The sequence below is a fragment of the Triticum dicoccoides genome, chromosome 2B (genome assembly GCF_002162155.2).
Source record: "Triticum dicoccoides isolate Atlit2015 ecotype Zavitan chromosome 2B, WEW_v2.0, whole genome shotgun sequence".
Lineage (NCBI taxonomy): Eukaryota > Viridiplantae > Streptophyta > Magnoliopsida > Poales > Poaceae > Triticum > Triticum dicoccoides.
The window spans coordinates 53,785,690-53,807,892 of NC_041383.1; the positions used below are offsets into that span (position 1 = coordinate 53,785,690).

At 43.4% G+C, this 22,203-nt stretch overlaps 1 non-coding gene across 1 annotated transcript; it reads right to left on the reverse strand.

Moving 5' to 3' along the window:
- Nucleotides 1–1,017: 1,017 nt before the first annotated feature.
- LOC119266176 lies at nt 1,018–1,120 on the reverse strand. The gene has a single exon (XR_005131907.1). It is a non-coding gene; the product is annotated as a U6 spliceosomal RNA (small nuclear RNA).
- Between the last annotated feature and the right edge of the window lie 21,083 nt (nt 1,121–22,203).

Genomic DNA, 22,203 nt, shown 5'->3' on the forward strand with positions numbered 1-22,203 from the left:
CATTTCGACTAATCGGGGCGCCCGGCCTACCGGCGCATAGAGAAATGGAAAAAGTAGCAAGAAAATGAGGATGCAGGATATTCAAACCTGGGCAGTTTCAATAGTGCGTAGAGCTGCTAGCCAATGCGCCAGTGTTGACTTCATGTTTACATAGGAGGTGCACTCTACTTGAGGTAAAGAACCAGAGGTTATTTTTTTATTTCTCCATTTTTTCGTTTCTTTCAATCTTCTTTTGGCTTTCTTATTTTCTCTAGCTTTCTCCTTTTGTCATTATAATTCGTTTTCATTCTGATTTCTTTTTGCTTTTTTCATGGTTTTAATTTTTTTTCTCATTTTCTTTCTTTTATTCTTTAGTTTTTATAGTTTTTGGGTTTTCTTTGTTTCTTTTGGTTTCTCATTCTACAATTTTTGTATATTTCATAACATATTTCTAACACATGTAAAACATTTTTCCAATACAAAATTTACATTTTAATACATATTCAACATTTTTTCTATACACATTTTTTAAACACTTGTTCAATTTTTTAAATGCTTGATTAACATTTTTATATACATGATTCAAAAAATTTATCATTTTTTAATACATGGTCAACATTTTTCTATAAAAGCTTAATATTTTCCAAATGCTTGATTAACATTTTTATATGCATTATAAAAATTCATTATATTAGAGTGAAGCTCCCCTATTTATTTCATATTTTTTACTTACTTTTAAACCGTTAAATGTTTAGTAAGACTTAACTAGTTATGTGGCAAGTTATGATAGACACAGTTTTACCTAGAATATTTTGAATATTACGTAGAATATTTTGAAGTATAAAGGAAAGTAAAAAATAAAGCAAAAAAGAGAACAAAAACAGAAAAAATAAACAAAAAACATGCCGTGGTCTCCCGCATGGCTGGGCCGGCCCATTTGGGGCTCCCCCATCGCGAGGCTTCCCCTGTCTCGCTTAAAGCGCATGAGGTGCTAACACCTTAGGGCGGTCTGGGCTCCACGGTGGGTACTGTTTTCTGTAAAGTTTAGATCATTTCTCAATATGTGCATGTCGTCCTCGATGAGCGGGCATGCTAATCTTCTTTGTATCGTTTTAGTTTTAATGGATGTCCCTGAAGGGACGTTGGGTACTGCTTCTACTCGTGGACCGTTGATGTTTTCACTCTTCCTGCATAGATAAAATTGTGGACCGTTGAGTATAGGTTGACTTTCTAAATGTCAACCTATACTCGAAGATTCTGCCACCCAAATATTCAAAGATTCGACAATCAGTATTTTCACCACCAAAGCATTGTTGAAGAATTATTGTCGTCGATCCAATTTATATTCTAAGTTTCTACAAATATGCTTTCCTAATAATTTACAAGAAAAATCTACAAAGATATTTTTGTTTGACTGCAGGCTGTAGAGATATCTACTATCATATTCAAGAAAGAAAATATGCGTGAATAGACATACACACATGGGCACAATTCTAACTATCTATTTATGCACACATAAAAAATAATTCATGGAGGATATGTTTGTACAATAAAGTCTAAATTTAGTACAAAGCAGTAGCGCATATATTACAATTGTATATAAAATAAAACACACTAACTACTATTTAGCAACAATGTTAAGTGTTAATTATGATCATTATGTAAATTATACTCAATAAGACTACAACATATTAAGAATAAGTATTGTACAAATATAGAAGTTTTGTATAAATTATTTTACAGAAATACAATATTGGTTTAAAATCAGACTTCTCTACTTCCTAATTAGATCTAATAGCGGTGCTAGGTTTAGGAGATAAAATTTTGGTCATATACTCAATCAGATGACGACAATGAAGTCTAGGGTAAAGAGGGCGTGGCTGATTCATTTTAACGCAGGCAAGGCGAAGTAAAAAATAACAAATAAAAGTAGTATGACCCACAAACAGAGCTAATATGTATCTTATAATTGATGTCAGCATCATCTTTTTATAAAAGTGACAAAGTTGGTGTAACTAGCCAGGCGTTGGTGGGCGGCCTGGCCAGAGTAGGTGACGAGGTGGAAACGATTGGTGGACATAGTCTCCCGGCCAAAGAGGACTTTGACGACAACGAAAATGATGATTACAGCACCAAAGAATGAGGAGAAGATGCGAGCGATGGAGCGGTTTTCTGCGGCCAATTAAGGGCGGCGGCAAAGAGAGGCAAGTCGGCACCAAGGGGAAGGTTGGGTGCTGGCCCAAGTTTACTGAAAAGTATTATTTCTAGAGCAAAAATGGGTTAGAGGTTTGAGTTTATGGAGATGAAAAGTAAGAAAAATTGAGTTGGAAATATCAAAATTTGGGGGATTATTGGTTTGGGGATAAGTTAGATGGGGCTTAACTCCCCAAACCACGAACTTTTAGACTAAATATAACTTTGGGGAATGGGCTACACAGATGCTCTTATGCATAGAGATTTGCCTTCTACGGTTACCCGACAATACTTAAATGAACAAAGTATATCAGACTTGATAAATCCAGTGAGAAAATCAAAGAAGGCGGACTTGCAAAAAGGTGGACTAGCCGCAAAGGTTTTGAAGAGGTACCTACCTCAATATAGGGTGAGAGCCTATGATCTACATCCGAGGACAATGTTGTTGCAAGACATGTTACCAAACCGTTGCTTCATCATCATATTGTTTGAAAAAAAGCTTTGAATTGAAAATATGAAAGAACGAAACATGGGGAAAACTACAGAACACAACGCAACACCACATTTGCCGCCAATTGGTTATTGATCATGCAGTCGAGTCGATTTTTATTTATAAACTTGTTCATAGTGAGACCAGTTTTGTTGTCCATTCTTCTTATGAGAATTCATTCAGAGGAGACTAAAATACACTTTACAAGAAGAAAAAAATGAAAAGGAAATAGTGGCCCAACGATTGTCTTAGAAATAGCAGCATAGAGTCCGAATGAAGCACAACCGACATATGTCACATTTTGGATGGGAGTCCTTGATGCTCTCTGCCTCAAAACATTAGGAAAATCCATCGGGACACATCAACGCTCGGTAGGGTAATTTTCCGGTCCTAGTTCCTAACGCGTTGGTTGTTTCATTCTGGTTTCCAAAAACACAAAAAATATTTAAAAGCAGACGGTTAAAAAAATTGTATTTTTGGAATTTTGAGAACATTTTCTGAAACAATTGTGAGCCTTTTTTAGATTTTCGATTTTACAAAAGAAATCTGATTTTTTGGGGAAAAATATATAAAACTTTTGATAAGAAATGCTGAAATAAAAACCTGGTAAAGGAAACAACTGAAAGAAAATGAAAATGAAGAAAAAATTGGGCAGAGCCTTCTAGAAGGTTCCCAGAAACCAGAATCCTGCTGCATGATTGACCATCATTTTGATGCAAACGTACTGGGCTTCCGGGCTGCTGGGGGCGGCGGGCTCTCGCTAGTACTAGGCCTAGCTTGGGATCAACAGCGACAACAACCATGGTCGGTGGTCCCCGTGGCTGTGACCTGGGACTGGTGGCGCTCGACGGAGAGGGTGGTTAGCGAGGCGTGGTGGTTCGGGCATCGTGGTGAGCTGCCATGCTTGGTCTGGGTGCTCTCTATGCCCAGATCTGGACCCCTTGGGGTGGCGGCTTGCCCGGTCAGTGGTAACCATGCCTGCAGCGGGGGGAGGGGGGTTGATGATCCAGAGGAGTATAGGGGATCGCCATATTCTTCGAGGGTAGTATTTCACCCAATTTATTGATTTAACACAAGGGGAGCCAAAGAATATTTATAAGCCTTAGCAGTTGAGTTCTCAACTAAACCACACCTAGAAAGTTGTTTCTCTGCAAGGAAGTATTTAGTACCACAGTAGTTTGATAGTTTTAATAGCAGCAGTAATAACGGTAAGCAGTTTTGTAGTGATTGTAACAACAGTAGCGATAGTAGTTACTTAGTAAAGACAATACGAGCAAAGTGTAGGCATTGGATCAGCGATGGATATTTGTATGGATTACATTCATCATGCAACAATCACAACCTAGAACGATACACAATAGCTCCAATTCATCAATTCAATGTTGGCATGTATTTCGTATATAGTCATACATGATTATAATAAGAACTTGGATAACATCTTTTGTCCTATCCTCCCATTACAGCGGGGTCCATAAGGAAATCTAAGGGTAATTAAGGCATTCTTTTAATAGGGAACCAGATAAAGCATTAACACATAGTGAATACATGAACTCCTCGAATTACAGTCATCCCCGGAGAGTATCCCAATTATTGTCATCTTGTGGTATACGGTTCAGAACTATAACAAGTGCATACAACTAGCAGATAGGATCAAGAAATCGAATATATTGATGAAAACATAAAGGGTTCAGATCTAAAATCGTGGCACTTGGGCCCTAGTGACAAGCATTAAACATAACAAAGTCATAGGAACATCAATCTCACAACATAGTGGATACTATGGGTCAAGCCCTAACAAATTGACTCGATTACATGACAAATCTCATCCATCTCCATCACCGTGCAACAAGCCTACAAAGAAATTACTCACTCCCGGTGGTGAGCATCATGGATTGTTGATGGAGAAGGCTTGTTGACGATGATGGTGACCAATCCCCTTCTTTGGAGCCCCAAACAGACTTCAGATCAGCCCTCCCGATGAACAACAGGAGGTCATGGCAGCTCCTTATCGTAAAATGCGATGATTCTTTCTCTTTTTTTTCTCCACAAGATGGAACTTATAGGACCGGAGGTTGCACAAATGGAGGCACTTGCGCACAATGTCATCCTCAGCAAATTAAATTCTTCCCGATATAATTCTTGCGCACAAACGGAGGGGGCGGTGGACATTGACAAGGCAAAGTCGCATTCTCCGGCGCTCCATATGGTGCACCAGTGCAAGCACCGCAACCGCGTCGTGGTGGATGTCGTCGGCTCCTCCTAGGACGGATCCATTATTGACCTGATGTCCACCAGCACTGTCAGGGTTCCGGACTCAAACGAGGAAGAGTAGGGCATGGGAGATGGTAGCACCTTGTGTCCCGTGAGCCGGCTCGTGTCCCATGTCCTACTCCACCTCGCCGGTTACCGGACCAACACTCTGGGAAGTGCAGCTGGCCGCCGTACATGGGCATGACGGAGCCTGGCAAACTCCGCTTAAAGATCGGTTTACATTGAATGTAATAGTATGGATTTGAGATTTCTAATTTGAGGGATCTGGTTGTAGAATTGATTATTTGAGGCTTGACTGGTCACTGTCTGCAGACACGGTGTTGGGGAACGTAGTAATTTCAAAAAAATTCCTACGCACACGCAAGATCATGGTGATGCATAGCAACGAGAGGGGAGAGTGTTGTCTACGTACCCTCGTAGACCGAAGCGGAAGCGTTGACGCAACGTAGAGGAAGTAGTCGTACGTCTTCCCGATCCAACCGATCCAAGCACCGTTACTCCGGCACCTCCGAGTTCTTGACACACGTACAGCTCGATGACGCACCCCGAACTCCGATCCAGCAGAGGTACGGGGAGGAGTTTTGTCAGCACAACGGCGTGGTGACGATCTTGATGTTCAACTGTCGCAGGGCTTCGCCTAAGCACCGCTACAATATGACCGAGGTGTAATATCGTGGAGGGGGGCACCGCACACGGCTAAGGAACGATCACGATGATCAACCTGTGTGTCTATGGGGTGCCCCCCGCCCCCGTATATAAAGGAGGGAGGGAGGAGGGGGCCGGCCAAGAGGGGAGGCGCGCCCTAGGGGGGCCAAACCTACTCCAAGTAGGTTTGGCCCCCCTTTCCTATTAGGAGTAGGAGAGGGAAGGAAGAAGGGGGGAGGAGAGAAGGAAAGGGGGGGCGGCCCCCCTCCGAATTCGGATTGGGCTTGGGGGGGGGGCGCCCCCTCCTTTGCTCCTTCTCCCTCCCTTCCACTAAGGCCCAATAAGGCCCATATACTTACCGGGGGGTTCCGGTAACCTCCCGGAACTCCGGTATAATCCCAATCTCATCCGGAACCTTTCCGGTGTCCAAATATATCCGTCCAATATATCAATCTTTATGTCTCGACCATTTCGAGACTCCTCGTCATGTCCGTGATCACATCCGGGACTCCGAACAACCTTCGGTACATCAAAATACATAAACTCATAATATAACTGTCATCGAAACCTTAAGCGTGCGGACCCTACGGTTCGAGAACAATGTAGACATGACCGACACACGTCTCCGGTCAATAACCAATAGCGGGACCTGGATGCCCATATTGGTTCCTACATATTCTATGAAGATCTTTATTGGTCAGACCGCATAACAACATACGTTGTTCCCTTTGTCATCGGTATGTTACTTGCCCGAGATTCGATCGTCGGTATCCAATACCTAGTTCAATCTCGTTACCGGCAAGTCTCTTTACTCGTTCCGTAATAAATCATCTCGCAACTAACTCATTAGTTGCAATGCTTGCAAGGCTTAAGTGATGTGCATTACCGAGAGGGCCCAGAGATACCTCTCCGACATTCGGAGTGACAAATCCTAATCTCGAAATACGCCAACTCAACAAGTACCTTCGGAGACACCTGTAGAGCACCTTTATAATCACCCAGTTACGTTGTGACGTTTGGTAGCACACAAAGTGTTCCTCCGGTAAACGGGAGTTGCATAATCTCATAGTCATAGGAACATGTATAAGTCATGAAGGAAGCAATAGCAACATACTAAACGATCGGGTGCTAAGCTAATGGAATGGGTCATGTCAATCAGATCATTCAACTAATGATGTGGCCTTGTTAATCAAATAATAACTCCTTGTTCATGGTTAGGAAACATAACCATCTTTGATTAACAAGCTAGTCAAGTAGAGGCATACTGGTGACACTCTGTTTGTCTATATATTCACACATGTATTATGTTTCCGGTTAATACAATTCTAGCATGAATAATAAACATTTATCATGATATAAGGAAATAAATAATAACTTTATTATTGCCTCTAGGGCATATTTCCTTCAGTCTCCCACTTGCACTAGAGTCAATAATCTAGATTACATAGTAATGATTCTAACACCCATGGAGTCTTGGTGTTGATCATGTTTTGCTCGTGGAAGAGGCTTAGTCAAAGGGTCTGCAACATTCAGATCCGTATGTATCTTGCAAATCTCTATGTCTCCCACCTGGACTAGATCCCGGATGGAATTGAAGCGTCTCTTGATGTGTTTGGTCCTCTTGTGAAATCTGGATTCCTTCGCTAAGGCAATCACTCCAGTATTGTCACAAAAGATTTTCATTGGACCCGATGCACTAGGTATGACACCTAGATCGGATATGAACTCCTTCATCCAGACTCCTTCATTGGCTCCTTCCGAAGCAGCTATGTATTCCGCTTCACACGTAGATCCCGCCACGACGCTTTACTTTGAACTGCACCAACTGACAGCTCCACCGTTTAATGTAAACACGTATCCGGTTTGCGATTTAGAATCGTCCGGATCAGTGTCAAAGCTTGCATCAACGTAACCATTTACGATGAGCTCTTTGTCACCTCCATATACGAGAAACATATCCTTAGTCCTTTTCAGGTACTTCAGGATGTTCTTGACCGCTGTCCAGTGATCCACTCCTGGATTACTTTGGTACCTCCCTGCTAGACTTATAGCAAGGCACACATCAGGTCTGGTACACAGCATTGCATACATGATAGAGCCTATGGCTGAAGCATAGGGAACACTTTTCATTTTCTCTCTATCTTCTGCAGTGGTCGGGCTTTGAGTCTTACTCAACTTCACACCTTGCAATACAGGCAAGAACCCTTTCTTTGCTTGATCCATTTTGAACTTCTTCAAAACTTTGTCAAGGTATGTGCTTTGTGAAAGTCCAATTAAGCGTCTTGATCTATCTCTGTAGATCTTAATGCCCAATATGTAAGCAGCTTCACCGAGGTCTTTCATTGAAAAACTTTTATTCAAGTATCCCTTTATGCTATCCAGAAATTCTATATCATTTCCAATCAATAATATGTCATCCACATATAATATTAGAAATGCTACAAAGCTCCCACTCACTTTCTTGTAAATACAGGCTTCTCCAAAAGTCTGTATAAACCCAAATGCTTTGATCACACTATCAAAACGTTTGTTCCAACTCCGAGAGGCTTGCACCAGTCCATAAATGGATCGCTGGAGCTTGCACACTTTTTTAGCTCCCTTTGGATCGATAAAACCTTCTGGTTGCATCATATACAACTCTTCCTCCAGAAATCCATTCAGGAATGCAGTTTTTACATCCATTTGCCAAATTTCATAATCATAAAAAGCGGCAATTGCTAACATGATTCGGACAGACTTAAGCATCGGTACGGGTGAGAAGGTCTCATCGTAGTCAACCCCTTGAACTTGTCGAAAACCTTTTGCAACAAGTTGAGCTTTGTAGACAGTAACATTACCGTCAGCGTCAGTCTTCTTCTTGAAGATCCATTTATTCTCAATTGCTTGCCGACCATCGGGCAAGTCAACCAAAGTCCATACTTTGTTCTCATACATGGATCCCATCTCAGATTTCATGGCTTCAAGCCATTCTGCGGAATCTGGGCTCACCATCGCTTCTTCATAGTTCGTAGGTTCATCATGATCTAGTAGCATGACTTCCAGAATAGGATTACCATACCACTCTGGTGCGGATCTTACTCTGTTTGACCTACGAGGTTCTGTATTAACTTGATCTGAAGTTCTATGATCATCATCATCAACTTCCTCACTAGTTGGTTTTGACGTCATAGAAACCGGTTCCTGTGATGTATTATTTTCCAATAAGGGAGTAGGTACAGTTACCTCATCAAGTTCTACTTTCCTCCCACTCACTTCTTTCGAGAGAAACTCCTTCTCTAGAAAGGATCCATTCTTAGCAACGAATGTCTTGCCTTCGGATCTGTGATAGAAGGTGTACCCAACTGTCTCCTTTGGGTATCCTATGAAGACACATTTCTCCGATTTGGATTCGAGCTTATCAGGTTGAAGCTTTTTCAGATAAGCATCGCAGCCCCAAACTTTAAGAAACAACAACTTTGGTTTCTCATAAGGTGTCGTTTCAACGGATTTCGACGGTGCCCTATTTAACGCGAATGTGGCCGTCTCTAAAGCATAACCCTAAAACGATAGCGGTAAATCTGTAAGAGACATCATAGATCGCACCATATCAAGTAAAGTACGATTACGATGTTCGGACACACCATTACGCTGTGGTGTTCTGGGTGGCGTGAGTTGCGAAACTATTCCACATTGTTTTAAGTGTAGACCAAACTCGTAACTCAAATATTCTCCTGCACGATCAGATCATAGAGACTTTATTTTCTTGTTACGATGATTTTCAACTTCACTCTGAAATTCTTTGAACTTTTCAAATGTTTCAGACTTATGCTTCATTAAGTAGATATACCCATATCTGCTTAAATCATCTATGAAGGTGAGAAAATAATGATATCCGCCACGAGCCTCAACATTCATCGGACCACATACATCTGTATGTATGATTTCCAACAAATCTGTTGCTCTCTCCATAGTACCGGAGAACGGCGTTTTGGTCATCTTGCCCATGAGGCACGGTTCGCAAGTACCAAGTGATTCATAATCAAGTGGTTCCAAAAGACCATCAGTATGGAGTTTCTTCATGCGCTTTACACCGATATGACCTAAACGGTAGTGCCACAAATAAGTTGCACTATCATTATCAACTCTGCATCTTTTGGCTTCAACACTATGAATATGTGTATCACTACTATCGAGATTCATCAAAAATAGACCACTCTTCAAGGGTGCATGACCATAAAAGATATTACTCATATAAATAGAACAACCATTATTCTCTGATTTAAATGAATAACCGTCTCGCATCAAACAAGATCCAGATATAATGTTCATACTCAACGCTGGCACCAAAAAACAATTATTTAGGTCTAATACTAATCCCGAAGGTAGATGTAGAGGTAGCGTGCCGACCGCGATCACATCGACTTTGGGACCATTTCCCACGCGTATCGTCACCTCGTCCTTTGTCAGTGTTCGCTTAATCCGTAGTCCCTGTTTCGAATTGCAAATATTAGCAACAGAACTAGTATCAAATACCCAGGTGCTACTGCGAGCTCTAGTAAGGTACACATCAATAACATGTATATCACATATATCTTTGTTCACCTTGCCATCCTTCTTATCCGCCAAATACTTGGGGCAGTTCCGCTTCCAGTGACCAGTCTGCTTGCAGTAGAAGCACTCAGTTTCAGGCTTCGGTCCAGACTTGGGTTTCTTCTCTTGAGCAGCAACTTGTTTGCTGTTCTTCTTGAAGTTCCCCTTCTTCTTTCCTTTGCCCTTTTTCTTGAAACTAGTGGTCTTGTTGACCATCAACACTTGATGCTCCTTCTTGATTTCTACCTCCGCAGCCTTTAGCATTGCGAAGAGCTCGGGAATCGTCTTATCCATCCCTTGCATATTATAGTTCATCACGAAGCTCTTGTAGCTTGGTGGAAGTGATTGGAGAATTCTGTCAATGACGCTATCATCCGGAAGAGTAACTCCCAGTTGAATCAAGTGATTACAATACCCAGACATCTTGAGTATGTGCTCACTGACAGAACTATTCTCCTCCATCTTGCAGCTATAGAACTTATTGGAGACTTCGTATCTCTCAATCCGGGCATTCTTCTAGAATATTAACTTCAACTCCTGGAACATCTCATATGCTCCATGACGTTCAAAACGTCGTTGAAGTCCCGGTTCTAAGCCGTAAAGCATGGCACATTGAACTATCGAGTAGTCATCAGCTTTGCTCTGCCAGACGTTCTTAACGTTGTCAGTTGCATCAGCAGCAGGCCTGGCACCCAGCGGTGCTTTCAGGACGTAATTTTTCTGTGCAGCAATGAGGATAATCCTCAAGTTACGGACCCAGTCCGCGTAGTTGCTACCATCATCTTTCAACTTAGCTTTCTCAAGGAACGCATTAAAATTCAACGGAAAAACAGCATGGGCCATCTATCTACAATCAACATAGACAAGCAAGATACTATCAGGTACTAAGTTCATGATAAATTTAAGTTCAATTAATCATATTACTTAAGAACTCCCACTTAGACAGACATCTCTCTAGTCATCTAAGTGATCACGTGACCCAAATCAACTAAACCATAACCGATCATCACGTGAGATGGAGTAGTTTTCAATGGTGAACATCTTATGTTGATCATATCTACTATATGATTCACGCTCGACCTTTCGGTCTCCGTGTTCCGAGGACATATCTGCATATGATAGGCTCGTCAAGTTTAACCTGAGTATTCTGCGTGTGCAAAACTGGCTTGCACCCGTTGTAGATGGACGTAGAGCTTATCACACCCGATCATCACGTGGTGTCTGGGCACGACGAACTTTGGCAACGGTGCATACTCAGGAAGAACACTTCTTGATAATTTTTAGTGAGAGATCATCTTAAAATGCTACCGTCAATCAAAGCAAGATAAGATGCATAAAGGATAAACATCACATGCAATCAATATAAGTGATATGATATGGCCATCATCATCTTGTGCTTGTGATCTCCATCTCCGAAGCACCATCATGATCACCATCGTCACCGGCGCGACACCTTGATCTCCATCGTAGCATCGTTGTCGTTTACGCCATCTATTGCTTCTACGACTATCGCTACCGCTTAGTGATAAAGTAAAGCAATTACAGGGCGTTTGCATTTCATACAATAAAGCGACAACCATATGGCTCCTGCCAGTTGCTGATAATTTCGGTTACAAAACATGATCATCTCATACAATAAAATATAGCATCATGTCTTGGCCATATCACATCACAACATGCCCTGCAAAAACAAGTTAGACGTCCTCTACTTTGTTGTTGCAAGTTTTACGTGGCTGGTACGGGCTTAAGAAAGAACCAATCTCACCTACGCATCAAAACCACAACGATAGTTTGTCAAATAGACTCCGTTTTAACCTTCGCAAGGACCGGGCGTAGCCATACTTAGTTCAACTAAAGTTGGAGAAACTGACACCCGCCAGCCACCTGTGTGCAAAGCACGGCGGTAGAACCAGTCTCGCGTAAGCGTACGCGTAATGTCGGTCCGGGCCGCTTCATCCAACAATACCGCCGAACCAAAGTATGACATGCTGGTAGGCAGTATGACTTATATCGTCCACAACTCACTTGTGTTCTACTCGTGCATATAACATCAAACCATAAAAACCTAGGCTCGGATGCCACTGTTGGGGAACGTAGTAATTTCAAAAAATTTCCTACGCACACGCAAGATCATGGTGATGCATAGCAACGAGAGGGGAGAGTGTTGTCTACGTACCCTCGTAGACCGAAGCGGAAGCGTTGACGCAATGTAGAGGAAGTAGTCGTACGTCTTCCCGGTCCAACCGATCCAAGCACCGTTACTCTGGCACCTCCGAGTTCTTGACACACGTACAGCTCGATGACGCACCCCGAACTCCGATCCAGCAGAGGTACGGGGAGGAGTTTTGTCAGCACGACGGCGTGGTGACGATCTTGATGTTCAACTGTCGCAGGGCTTCGCCTAAGCATCGCTACAATATGACCAAGGTGTAATATCGTGGAGGGGGGCACCGCACACGGCTAAGGAACGATCACGATGATCAACCTGTGTGTCTATGGGGTGCCGCCCGCCCCCGTATATAAAGGAGGGAGGGAGGAGGGGGCCAGCCAAGAGGGGAGGCGCGCCCTAGGGGGGGGCAAACCTACTCCAAGTAGGTTTGGCCCCCCTTTCCTATTAGGAGTAGGAGAGGGAAGGAAGAAGGGGGGAGGAGAGAAGGAAAGGGGGGGCAGGCCCCCCTCCCAATTCGGATTGGGCTTGGGGGGGGGCGCCCCCTCCTTTGCTCCTTCTCCCTCCCTTCCACTAAGGCCCAATAAGGCCCATATACTTACCGGGGGGTTCCGGTAACCTCCCGGAACTCCGGTATAATCCCAATCTCATCCGGAACCTTTCCGGTGTCCAAATATATCCGTCCAATATATCAATCTTTATGTCTCGACCATTTCGAGACTCCTCGTCATGTCCGTGATCACATCCGGGACTCCGAACAACCTTCGGTACATCAAAATACATAAACTCATAATATAACTGTCATCGAAACCTTAAGCGTGCGGACCCTACGGTTCGAGAACAATGTAGACATGACCGAGACACGTCTCCGGTCAATAACCAATAGCGGGACCTGGATGCCCATATTGGTTCCTACATATTCTACGAAGATCTTTATCGGTCAGACCGCATAACAACATATGTTGTTCCCTTTGTCATCAGTATGTTACTTGCCCGAGATTCGATCGTCGGTATCCAATACCTAGTTCAATCTCGTTACCGGCAAGTCTCTTTACTCGTTCCGTAATACATCATCTCGCAACTAACTCATTAGTTGCAATGCTTGCAAGGCTTAAGTGATGTGCATTACCGAGAGGGCCCAGAGATACCTCTCCGACATTCGGAGTGACAAATCCTAATCTCGAAATACGCCAACTCAACAAGTACCTTCGGAGACACCTGTAGAGCACCTTTATAATCACCCAGTTACGTTGTGACGTTTGGTAGCACACAAAGTGTTCCTCCGGTAAACGGGAGTTGCATAATCTCATAGTCATAGGAACATGTATAAGTCATGAAGGAAGCAATAGCAACATACTAAACGATCGGGTGCTAAGCTAATGGAATGGGTCATGTCAATCAGATCATTCAACTAATGATGTGACCTTGTTAATCAAATAATAACTCCTTGTTCATGGTTAGGAAACATAACCATCTTTGATTATCAAGCTAGTCAAGTAGAGGCATACTAGTGACACTCTGTTTGTCTATATATTCACACATGTATTATGTTTCCGGTTAATACAATTCTAGCATGAATAATAAACATTTATCATGATATAAGGAAATAAATAATAACTTTATTATTGCCTCTAGGGCATATTTCCTTCACACGGCTGGACGCGTCCGCGGGGTTTTGAGAGGTCGGACTTGCCAAGTCCGCCTGTAGATGCTCTAAGGTTCGAGGGGTTTGAGGTTTTTCTTGTTTGACACGCAGTAATGTGAGCTTGAGTAGCACATAACAAAACATCACCGTAGGTAAGTATTTAGAGCAATTCAAGCAGACCCCGCAAAACGCCGGCCCGCAAAACGCGTTTGCAGTTCGCGCAAAACCGCTTTCGCGGGCCGGCGAGGGCTAGCACAGATGCAGACCCCCCCAAACGAACTCGTAAAAAAGTATATTCGTGGAATATGCTTTTTTACAGGTCGGCTATGCGGGTTCTGCTCTTTGCGCCACTGCATCCCCGCAAATCATCAGCCCGCAAATCTCAAATCCAACATAATTCAACAATCGAAAACAAACTGAATTATTCAAATCAAACATAAAACAATAATCATGCGCATTACAAATAATTATTCAAATCACCGCAGCAAACTTAAAATAATGCAGTACAAAACTTGTCATGAATACAAATACAAATGAATACAAAAATTAGTCACTGCCCAGCCCTTTGCCAATGGTGCTCAATGAGATCTTCCTGAAGTTGAAAGTGTGTGTCCGCATTTTCAATCTCCTTGTATGTCTGAAGAAAAGCTCTAATGCAGTTTGGGTCTCTAGCTGGTTTGACACGGCTACCCACATTATCGTAAAATAATTCTAAGTCCATTCCTCTCTCATCTTCAAGAATCATATTATGCAGGATAACACAGCAAGTCATGATGTTCTTCAGGGTTTTCTTATCCCAAAAACGAGCAGGACCTCGGACAATGGCAAACCTAGATTGCAAAACACCGAATGCTCTTTCAATGTCTTTTCGGGCTGCCTCTTGCACCCTTGCAAATTCACATTGTTTTTTTGTTTTGGGTTCTTTGATGCTCTTGACAAATGTGCACCAAGGAGGATATATACCATCTGCAAGATAGTACCCCTTTGTGTATTCATGCCCATTGATAGTGTAGTTGCAAGTAGGAGCATCACCACAAGCAAGCCTAGCAAACAAATGAGAGTGTTGCAACACATTGATATCATTGAGTGTGCCAGGCATACCAAAAAAGCAATGCCAAATCCATAAATCCTCGGATGCTACGGCCTCTAGCACAATTGTTGCATCAAGAGACTTGCCACAATACATTGCTTGCCAATCCTTGGGGCAATTTTTTCAATTCCAATGCATACAATCAATGCTACCTAGCATCTCAGGCCAACCTCTCCTCTCATTAGCTGCCATCAATTTCTTTGTGTCATCTTCATTTGGTGCCTGAAGATACTCGGGACCAAAGACACAGACGATCACTTTCGCAAATCTACGCACAGACTCAATTGTGCTATCTTCACCAATGCGAAGATACTCATCGGCATAGTCAGCCGGAATGCCATATGCAATCACCTGCATAGCTGCGAAGATTTTTTGATATGCACTAAATCCCTTTAAGCCCGCGACATTTCTTCTCTGAGTGAAATACCGGCAATTTGCCTCGCAAGCTTCAACAATTTTCACAAAAAGGGATCGGCGCATTCGGTACCTTCTGTGGAAGAGGTGTGCAGGATATGTAGGATTCTCCGAAAAATAATCTTGCATCAACATCTCGTTTCCAATATGGCGATTCCGCGGAATGCACAGACGCCCGACAGTAGATCCTCGCCTCCTCTTTTGGTACTCGTCTTCATGCTCCTTCACGGCAAGTGCCATGACCAATGTTTGCTGCCGAAAGGTCGCAAGCATGGTCCCCACATCCGAGTCGTCCGAATCGGACGAATCAGATAGCAAGAACTTCTCGCACGGGGTCAACTACATCTACACGCACACACGCCGGCGCGTGAATCTACTGCACAACTCGCGAAAATCACAAAAAGGGGACTAACCGGTGGCGAGTGATCCGGGGGCGGCGACGAGGGTGGTGCGCTCGGCGGTGGTCGATCCCAGCGGTGGCGGAAACTGGGGGGTGACTCTTCTCGCCAGATCCGGAGGGGCGGTGCGGCGGCTCGGGGCGGGAGGGTGTGGGGCGGCCCCGCGGAGCGATTCCGCCCGCAGATATGGCCGGAATCACCGGCCGCGGGCGGGCGGAAGCAAGGGCGGGCGGCGGCGGAAGGAAGGGGAAAAAGAGCGCGGGCTGGAATGTCCCTCCCGCCAACTGCTTCTCTGTGATGTAGGGCACCGCAGCCGCGAGGGGGAATCCCGCGTTTTTCCGGGTTGGGGCCGGAATTTTGCCGCGCCCCCTAAAATTTTTTGCGGGCCGGGGCGGCATGCGGGGTCTGGTCGGGCAGACTTTCCGGCCCGTACCTGCATTTTGGCGGTTATTTTGCGGGTCGGGGGCGGATGCGGGGTCTGTTAGAGTTGCTCTTATTAGTTGACTGGTACGTGAAAATTTTGGAAACAAGTAAGGCAGCAGTCACTAGCTAGTAGGACAAGTGGTCTACTAGTGGCACTTACGGACCGAGTCCATTAATTGGCATCAGTCAAAGATGGATAAGTTCGTGGTCCGGTATTCAACCTGGAATGCTACTATTTTGTACTCCCTCCGTTCCAGAATAGATGACCCAACTTTATACTAAAGTTAATACAAAGTTGGGTCATCTATTTTGGAACGGAGGGAGTACCTGAGATAGGTAGATTGTCTGACGCGGTCGAGGTCTTATCCGTGGAAGGAAGCAAAGTGCTAGTTGATCCATGGAGGTGAGATCATCTCATCCACGTCCGTCGACCATTATTACTTGCCGACGTAATCCTGGAAAAGTAGAAAATAATTTTGAAAACATGAAAATTTCCGAAATAATTTTCCAAACTCAAAAGTAGAAAATAAAAACGAAAAGGAAAAACCTTAAAGGCCGAGGCCAGACTGCAAGTCACAGAACTATCCACGCTCCACGGATCGCACAACCTCTACATAGCCCAGCCGAGCAGCCCATATCCCCACTTCACAGAACTATCTTGAACAATTTTTTGAAAAACTCGAGCAAGTTTTGAATGCTGTGGACAATTTTTTTCCGGCACTAAAAAATTAAATGGGAGTATCTTTTTTAAAAGCAGAAATTCATTTTTAGACACGAAATAATTTTTTTAAGTGAATAATTTTTGAAATTACGAACATTTTTTTGAAAGTATGTAAACAATAATAAACCTGAAAAAACAAAAAAGAAAAGAAAAACGAATCAGAAAAAATGAAAAAGAAAAGTAGAAAGCGTGCGGCGAGTTTAGATGTTGTGTGGGGTTTTAATGCAAAGACTACAAATTTCATCTGTCTGGTAAAAGGTCCATATACTCCCTTTGTTCCAAATAAAAGTATCGTGATTTCAGTTTAAATTTGAACTAAAATCACGGCACTTATTTTAAAATGGAGGAACTAAAATAAGGAAAGAAAAAATGTCCAGCCAACCTTCTGGTGCGTCGTCGAAATTAAGCTCAATTTTGTGATGGAGCAACAACACGCCCGTCAAAAGAGTTACGAAGAAGAAAAAACCAGTAGGCCAAAGCAAAGAGAACATGAGCTCCATGCACCTTTGGCAAATGTTGAGATGCATAGGGTGGCTACAACAATCATCACATGCAGAGATACTTTAGTAATCCAAGTAATTAAGCAAGGATTCATCAGGTATGTATGGAAGCAGAGCAGCACTATTTGCCAAAAAGTTTCGTAGTTGCAAGGCTTCGATCAATGATCACCTCCAATGTCTTCTAATCGTCTTCTAATCCAACGAGCTCGAGTAAGCAGGCGCCATGATACAAGGTGAGGGACATGACTTGAAGCAAGCAGCAAGCGAGGACACTCAACCTCTGCATAACTAGAATGCACACTAACAACTAGCAAAGTCAAACATGGCCAAAGCTATGCCTTATCGTAGAAAAAGAGGGAAAAAATCTTCTTAACTTTTCTTTCACAATGTTGCAGCAGCAAGGGGTCACCTTCGAAAACTCTTCTGCAACAACAACCTGATCTGTGCCGTGGAAGGACACCATTCGAAATGACTGCAACAATTCCCGAGCGACCATCGTGCTTAAGATGGATTTTGTAGATTGCATCAGAGAAATAATAAAATGAGGGGCAGGGTATCAAGGATGTCACAAGGAACAGTTGAAAGTTAAAACTGCATCCACTCAACAACACCATTCTGGTGTGGCCGTTGCAGTGTCACAAGTCCGCCTCAGTCAACCACACCTTCCCCAACTCAATCAGTTGCTTCCGAGGAGAATGGTCTGCAAAACAAAGTCACATCGTAATTTAGATTAGCTACCAGCAGTACATGCATGTCTGACTGAAAAGGTAAGTCAATCAAATCAATGTACTTACAGCTGAAGGGAAAAAGTTTGCCCTAGCCACGGTTTACGAGGGGAAGGGTTGATAATTAATGACCATGACTCACCAAAAATTCTTGTTTTCTGGATATTTCTTGGTTCTAGGAAGGATTTTAGGCGTATACTAGAAGATTTAATAACCACTGGTTTTGCCTCTCACTCGCAGTGGGATCAAAATACTTCGGTCGGAACATGAGTGAAACAGCAAAATGGATCAATGAAGACATACTTACATCCAGAAGAAAGATGAATGATTAAACCCGTTAAGCGTCGCGTGAAGGGCGGCCAGCCAGCTATGCCACATGGCGCAAGCTGGTTGGCCGCGGTGAGATATCTTTTGGATTTTTTTAGATGAGGGTGATGATTATTTTTTAAATGTATTTTTTTTTCTTTTTAGATGGAGGTGAGGACCTCGGATATTTTTTTAAATGAAGGGTTATGAAAAGTGGCACTCACTGGTAGGCTGCGGTGGTAATTTTTTCTTTTTTTCCTTTTTACTTCTTTTTTAGATAAAAGTGAGGATTTTTTTCTGAGATTTTTTTTAGATGGAGGAGAGGACTCCGTATTTTTTTTAAAATAGGAACATGCGCATAACTTCCTTTCAAGCGACACCATAGGGTGATGCCCCAAACACTAGTAAAGATGAAGTGTTGCATCAGGCATGGAGCCTAACAATGGAAACCATTGTCTTATACTTGGGCTCATTATGATTATCATAATAAATCCGGCTTATCTAAACCAGGTCATGGACCAATTAATATAGCTCATCGACCAAAAACCAACCGAATCCATACCTACAAATAAACTAACAAGTCATCTTACGAATGTGATGCATAAACTCTCTTAATAATGTGATATACACGTCTTTAACTAGTTCTCTGCAGGTACAAGTAGCATCAGTCTGAGAATACGATCGATATATGATGCATTGACCTCTGAATCTCTGATCTGATCTTGCAGCCGAAACGGTTTGATGCATGGATGGGTCACCAGAGCAGAAGCAACTTGTCGACGAACCGCTGTCCTTGCGGGTTCCCGTGGTGCCGCTGAATGAGCAGACCGATGACGACGCCGAGGATGCAGGCAGCCAGGCCGATGGCCAGGCCAAGGAGGAGCGCGAGCGCCACGAGCTTGAGGGCGTTAACGACGTCATCGTGGCCGCTAATGGAGGCGCAAAGATTCATGAGGACGACGGCGACGGAGATGGCGACGGAGAAGAGCACGGCCACGGCGCAGCCCACGAGGAAGATCACTGACGACCGGCTGCACTCCTCAGGCTCCGCCGCCAGAAGCTGCTGCTGCTCTTTTCCCAGTATGTCTTCGGTAAGTAGTTAGTCTTTTTTAGGGGAACACACGTTTGCTTTGTTATAGTCCGATCCGATATAATTTGGGATTACTCAACCGCCTGGCTAACTAGAAGCCGCTGCGCCCGACCAAAACTAGAAGCCGCTAGGCTGACTTCTTTTTTACTTTATTTTTATTCACATTTGTAGTAAAAAGAAATTAAATCTCAATAAATCTTTATCGTGTATTAAAAAATGTCATGGAATGTTTTTATGACCGTGGATAAGGACGAATGACTGATTTCAGTTCAGCCTTGCCAGATGTCTTGGGCACAGCGGCCGGGTACGGGGCCTCCGGCTGGCGTCTTGTGGGTAGAAAGAAACAAGGCACATCGATCGGGTGTGCTCAAGGGGATACAAGTGAAGGACATGACTTGAAGCAAGCCGAATGAGATATTGCTTTGCTGACAAGAACAAACTCACCATTTTCACCAGGTCCACGTAGGTAGGTATCCTCAAACGTCCGTCCGTCCGTCCAGGGGTTCAATCAAGCAACAAGAGATGCAAATATGGTGGCTCGCCGTCACTCATGTTTTCGTTGACAAAAGGCTGTCCGCTACATCTTCTGTTATTTGGGGCGCCTTGTTATGACCTGACCTGCGCAGAGGAGTTGCTTGTTACTCAGTGCAAAAAGGCATCATCCCTCCACCTGATTAAAATGAACTAGATCAATTTTTTTTTGCGGGTGTAAAAAAAATGCTGCACCACCTGATTAAAATTAACCAGATCTGAATATTTACATCTAACCTTGATATTTTTATTGCACAAATGCTGCAGCCACCTTCGAAATGTGCATCCCCTTTACCCGTATCAGATCCTACGACCAGAATTATTGGCAAAGCTTTTTTCTCGAATATGCACGAGTGTGCATATCATATACTCCCTCCGTTCTTTTACCTAAGGTGTATTATTTTTGACACGGAGACCAAGGCACATAATTATGAACGTGGTAGGACGAAATTATCCTGGCAAATTTATTGGTTAGTGGAAAGTAAATCAGTTAGTCTTTGAAAGTAAGAGATACATGCAATCGACATAGAGATAGTTTCCTTCTTTTTCTACAAGTAGAGATCCAGACAATCAGGAGAGAGATATTTTCCTTTTTTTGGAGGGCTAACAAGGGAATTATGAGGAATTACAAGAAATGCACCTTACATTCTGGAATATTATCAAAAAACAAATACACCTTATACAAAGGAACGAAGGGAGTATTAAAGAAGAAAGGCAAAGAATTGGCAAAGCTTGCAGAGGGCTCTTAATAGACACCTATTATGAAGAACTAGAAGAACGCCCGTGCGTTGCAACGGGGCCACATTAACTTTAAGATTTCAATATTAATATTCTCATACATATCAAGTCACATTGGCGACCTTTTTTACCATCAAATCCTCACACGCACACTCTCCCTCCCTCTTTCTCACTCTCTCTCCCCCTCTCCCTCTCCCTCTCTCTAACACACACACATGTCCATCTTATTGGGTACGGGACCATAATCCATCTGTTTCACACACACACGCTAGTGCATAACAATATGGATTATGTGTATTATATTTGCCACCACAACTGAGGGAATTAATTTCATGTAAATCGGCTAGCCACAGCTCCAAGAATACGCGGAGGAGGTGGCCCGGGTCGGCGTCGGCACCGTCCGGCGCAGGCCACGGGCCCGCTTCCAAGTGCGTCTATGCGCCGGCCACCCACGTCAAGCCCTTCAAGTGCCGCTTCCACCGCACCAACTCCCAGGGCCACGGCCAAGGCCAGGGAAGCCGCCCTTCTTCGCCCCCTTCACCGGTCGCGGCCAACGCGATGCCGCGGCACCCAGCCTCACCGTCCTCGTCCTCCGGCACCGTCGCGACCCAGTGACGCAGCCCAAGCATCGGCCTCGAGAATCAAGAACGCTCGACAACGGAGAGGGAAGAGAAGATCATATACATGTCATAAGAAAGGGAGTTTATTTCTGCTCCCTCGATGTATTATTTTCTTTGTTTGGAGAATGATTACCATTCGTGAGTTAAGGTAAGGTTAATGTGATTGAGCGATTTTTCTGAAAATCAATTATTTGTTATCTAATTAATGTGATTGAGTGATTTAAGGTAAGGTTAATTAATTTAGATTTGCTCTTTACAGATTGTTCGTGATTGATTCTACATTACTAAATAACTTGCGCCAGTATGGAAAGTTTTGGTCTATTCAGATTTCTTTCATTGTGTGAGAGGGTGACGCAAAAATAAATCGATGGAGTGGGGAGAGGGGACGAAAAGAAATCTACTAAAAAAAAGCAGCGAAGGTGGGAGGAGGTACCAAAAAAAACCATGGGAGGTGGAACGAAAAAAAACTTGGAAGCGAGACTACCAACTGCTCCATTAGGAGTAGAGATTGAAGAGGGATAGACACTACAATGTGCACCCCCTCGACGACCATGGACTGTCCAATTCATTGTTTTTTTTAACTTTTTCTGGTCTTCTTTCCATTTTTTTTGTTTTATTATCAGCTTTTCTATCTCTTTGTTTTTGTTTTTTTAGACACGCAAACATTTTGTTATTGTCATGAACTTAG